The sequence below is a fragment of the Chrysochloris asiatica genome, unplaced genomic scaffold, assembly GCF_000296735.1.
Source record: "Chrysochloris asiatica unplaced genomic scaffold, ChrAsi1.0 scaffold00357, whole genome shotgun sequence".
NCBI lineage: Eukaryota > Metazoa > Chordata > Mammalia > Afrosoricida > Chrysochloridae > Chrysochloris > Chrysochloris asiatica.
In genome coordinates this window covers 1,429,862-1,435,266 of record NW_006408875.1, presented here as the reverse complement: position 1 = coordinate 1,435,266, position 5,405 = coordinate 1,429,862, and positions in this window count along the sequence as shown.

Here is a 5,405-nt window from a genome sequence, read left to right as displayed (position 1 = left end):
ATTGAAAGTCCCAATGACTACCAGAAGAACAAACTCTGTTGGAAGAAGTACAGCCAGAATGCTCCTTAAAAGCGAGGATGGTGAGACTTAAGCTCTCCTTCTTTGGACGTGTTGTCAAGAGGGACCAGCCCCTGGAGAAGGACATTATGCTTGGTAAAGTGGAGGGTCAGTGAAAAGAAGAAGACCCTCGGTGAGATAGATTGATACAGTATCAGCAACAATGGCTGCAACATAACAATTGTGAGGATGGCGTTCTATTGTGCAGAGCGTTTCCATGAGTCGAAACCAGCTGCACCGAACAGCAATTATTTGGTAGTAGGTTGCTAGACACACTCCTCGTGTGTCTTACTCTGGAAGTGCCGCTGAACTTTTCCACCATGGATGTCACTGGTATTTGAATTCCAGCGACAAAACTTTCAGCATCTTAGCAGCACTTAAGTTACCAGAGTACAACAAACTGACAGATGGTTAGTGATTGTAACTATCTATAGAAATGCTAATTTGTTTAAACTTCCTAACTTGGGCCTTAGACAAGGTATGCAGTTGCATGTTTCCCTGCTTCCCTGTTGAAAAACCATGTGGGGACCATGTTTGACTTCCCCTGGCTTCACAAGGGGGAAAGAGAATCAAACTCAAAATCAGCCTAAAGTTAATTTCTGTGAAGTGGAGATGAGATAGGCTTCTACCCTACAACCTTCTTTACCCTATTCTGACACCAACCATCCCTCCCACTGCACTCTCTGCTTCATAGCTGGGTAATTCCTAACAATACTATTATGGGGTTTGTTGGGGAAATGAGCAGGAGACAATTCAGGATAAGAAAAACTCAGGATAGGATGCAGCAGTTCTTCAGCCAGAAATGCCTCTTGTCTTCCATACTGCAGACACCCCTCATTCCCAGCCATGGGGCCCCTTGGCCTCTGCCATGCTTGGACAAGTGTTACAAAGTATTACCTTTTAGTCAGTCTGTGAATGACCAAAGGGCACATTCTGCAAGCCAGTCGCCTGCCCATAGGCACTCAGCTTTACTAAGTCCATAGGCCTAGAGCCTGGAACTGCTCTGTCTCTCCATGACATCGGCTCTGCTATCAGCACTTTCCTAGGTAGGGGTCTCACTCTTCACTCATGCTCTTCCTTCTTGATAATCCTGGGATCTTCCATTCTTGCTTGGAGATGGCTCCTTTTAAACCTAACTGGATGGCAAAACTAACCAATCCCAGCCGTAGAGACCTGTACACCTTATTTGCATGGTTCCACCCAATCACTTGATGGGAATTAAGAAGACATTGGATAGAAAAGCCATATCAATTCTCCCTCAGTTGGTCAACTAAATTTCCCAAGCCTTGGGTTCCTTTTCTAGGATATTGGAATGGCAAAAGCATTCCATTCAAATGATAAAATCATTAGAGGGTTGTGAGGCTTAAATAATTTAGAACTTTAAAGTGCCCAGGACATTGCCAACCACATACTCAATACTCACCATCATACCCATCATGACTAGCTACTGTAAGATGGTACCTGGATGATGATATACTTTTTTTTCTTTCAATCTGGTATCCTTTAGAAAACTAGAGTGGTTGCTATTGAATGCCTTTGAGTTGGTTCTGACTCATAGCGACCCTGTATAGGGTTTCCAAGGAGCAGCTGGTGAGTTTGAACTGCCTACCTCACAGCTTAAACTGACCTTACAGTCCAATGTTTATCCTACAGCACTACACTAGGATTCTGAGTAACTGAGTGGTGCAAAATGTTCATGCATTTGGCTGCTGACCAGAAAGTCAGTGGTTTGAGTCCATCAGCGGCATCTCAGAGGAAATGCCTTGTGATCTATTTCTAAAAAATCAACCACTGAGAACCCTACGAAGTACAGTTCTCCTTGGATGCACATGGGGTCACCATGAGTTGGAATCCACATGATGGCAACTGGTTGGTTTTACTGGTTTTTATACTGCTAGATCAGGTGATAAGAATGTTCAAAGCACCCAGAGACTTTGTCCCTTAGCCATCCTTCAAGTCTGGAAGTGAACTCACCCGCATGGCTCAAGTTTCAGCCAAACAAGACAGGTCTATAAGGAGAACAAAAACACCAGTTAGGTATGCATACCTTAGAATAATCAACCATTTGAGATCAAATGGTGGAGCTGTGTAAACCTTCACCCAACTGAAAACGAAAACTTAAAAAGAAAAAGGATGTTTAAAGTACAACTTTTTCCATAAATGGTACTGCATCTATTGGATAGCCATATGTGAAATATATGCATATATATATATATATATATTAACTTTAGCTCATGCTAGATGCAAAAGTCCATTTCAAGAGAGTCATAGATTTAAAGTGAAAAACAATAAAGTTTCTAAAAGAAAACAGAAGAATATCTTCATCACTTAGGGGTGGTCAAATTTTTATTAAGCAGGGATACAAAAAGCAATAATCATAATGAAAATTTCTGGATTACATTAAGTTAATACTCTATTTGATAAATGACACTGTTAAAAAACAGAAAATGCAAAGCAAAGAATAAGAAGATATTTCTAAACATGTCTAACAAAAGATTTGTATTCAGGGAATGAAGATTAGTTCCAGGGAAATACAAGTTAAAATCTAAATGATGTGCCACTACATATCCACTAAGGAGCTCTGGTAGCATAGTGGTTACAAGATGGGCTGCTAACCTCAAGTTCAGCAGTTTGAAACTACAAGCCGTTCCATGAGAGAAAGATGAGGCTTTCTGCTCCCATGAGGATTTACAGCCTCAGAACCCTATACAAGGTCGCTATGAGTTGGAACCAACTCCACGGCACAAAACAACCACCAATACCACATATCCATTGAAGTGGCTATAATTTTTTAAAGAAAGAAACAGATAAAAACAATTGTTAGCAAGGATATGGAACAACCGGAACTTGATTATACTGCTTGTGGGAATATAAATACTACAAGTATTCTGGAAAAGTTTGATAGTTTCTCAAAAAAGTGAACATAAATTTGCGATATGATTCAGCAATTACTCTCCTAGGTATTTATCTACTCAAGAGAAATGAAACTGTGTCCATACAAAAGCTTGTATGAGAATGTCCATAACAATGTTATTCATAATAGATTAAAAGTGGAAAAAATCAAATGTCCATCAGCAAAATGTTCTGTATCCACCTAATTGGTAATAAAAAAGAACAATATGGATGAGCCTCAACAACATGCTAAGTAAAACGAGTTGGTCATATGAGATCACGTACTGTTTGACTCCATCATCTTTAATCCCATTTTCCATGAACTTTTGAAGCCCGTTTATGGATGATACGTCCAGAATAGGCAAATCTGTTGCTTGGCTGAAAATTGAATCACTGGGGTCAGTGCAGTTTCAGACCTAAAAGGTGACCAAGGGTCATAAGTAAACTTGGTCTTTTTTTTTATGATTTCGCATTTTGTTTCAGATTTTCTCCCACTCTGTCTAGGACCTTAAAATGTGGTCACTTTGAGAACAGTTGGTAGTGATAGCTGGGCATGATACAATTCTTCAGGTCTCAGGGCCATGTAGACTGATGTTCACGTGATCCATTGGGCTACTGGACTGTTTCCAAGAATCTTCAATTTCTATCACTTTTCTTTCCTCCAGACAGGGAGAAACCAATAGTTGCAGCTTAGATGATTTTTCTTCTTTAAATTTATCTTTTTTATATCCAACACCATGGTGGTGTCGTGGGTATATGCATTGTGCTACCAACTGCATGGTCAACAGTTCAAATTCACCAGCTTCTCCATGGCAGAAAGATGAGGCTTTCTGCTCCAGTAAAGATTTACAGCCTTGGACACCCAAGTGGGAATTGACTTGATGGCACACATCCACCATTACCTTCACAGCTTATTTATTTGCCTTTCCCTTCACCCAAGTTAATGTATATTTATCCTATAGTTATTGATTTAGCCTTCCTTCCCCTCCCAACCTGGGGAACCATCAAAGCATGCTTCTGGTAGAGTAGAAACCCTTTTGTAATTAACTTATTTCACTCAGCACAATGCCTTCCAGGTTGATGCATGTTATAAGATGTTTCAGAGATTTATTGTGACTCTAGAGCATTGTGAAGTATTCCACTATGTGTATGTACCATAGTTTGTTACTCATTTATCGATTTTTATTTTAAAAGAATTGTTATGAATTCAGATCCAAATTTGTCTTGTGTGTCTTAAGCCATTGTCGTTAGGATTGCTGTATTCAGATTGCCCCATTTTTGTCAAGTGAGAGCCTCTTTGAGGTAGGTCCTGTGCAAGTCCTCATGATCTCCGAATACTTGCAGTGTATCTGGTATAACAACATGTTCCAGGTTCATTTTAAACATCTTCAGACCCAAAGCAATCCATCGTTCCCCTAAAACTTCCTCTTAAAAAACACTGATACTGGAAGACCATAGTCTAGGTTCAACTACCTGTTAAGAGACTTGATTTAGTTCATGTTTCCCTGCTGAGCAGCATAAAAAGGAGGACATAGGTGTCTCTTTCCTCACTTCAAAACAGACATCTCGCCAAGGCTTTTGCTTCTCAAAGATTTCATAATTGTTTCTCAATTTAGGGTAGTAATTTTTAATATCTATCACTCGTCTGTCAGTTTGTCATACTGTGGTGGCTTGCATGTTGCTGTGATTCTGGAAACTATGCCATGTGTATTTTAAATACCAGCAGGGCCACCCACAACAGATTTGTTTCAGCTTAGCTTCCAGATGAAGACAGACTAGGAAGGAGAGATGGACTGCTTCCAAATATTTAGTCACTGAAAACCTTATGAACAGCAGTGGAAAACGCTCTGCAGAATACTGAATATTGAAACATGATGAGGAACACTGGAATACTGTCAGATATAGTGCCAGAAAATTAGCCCTGCATGTTGGAAGGCACTGAAAATACAACTGGGGAAGAGCAGCCTCTACAATGTAGAGTTGACCATAATTGCGTAAATGGAGTAAAGCCCCCGGGACCCTCATGTGCTGAGGGGGCACAACGCAAAATGAAGAGAAACAGCTGCAAACATCCACTGATAATCAGAACATTGACTGTATGAACTATGAATCTAGGGAAATAGGAAATTGCAAAAAATTAAATGAAAAGAAATTAATAAATGGATCCTTCTAGGCAATAGTAAGCTGAAATGGACTGGTTTAGGCCATTTTGAATCTGACCATCACATAGCAATGCCATTCCTCTTCAATTTTTCATTCCCAGCATCATATTCATTATCTAAAAGAATGGATCAAGATCTGTCTTGAAGTACAACCTATCTGTGATAGGATAATCTTCACACCTCAAATACACACACTAATCACTAAAAACAATGATGATGAAATTGAAGAATTCTACCAATTTCTTCAGTCTGAAATTAAGCAAACATGCAATCAAGGTGTACTGATAATTACTG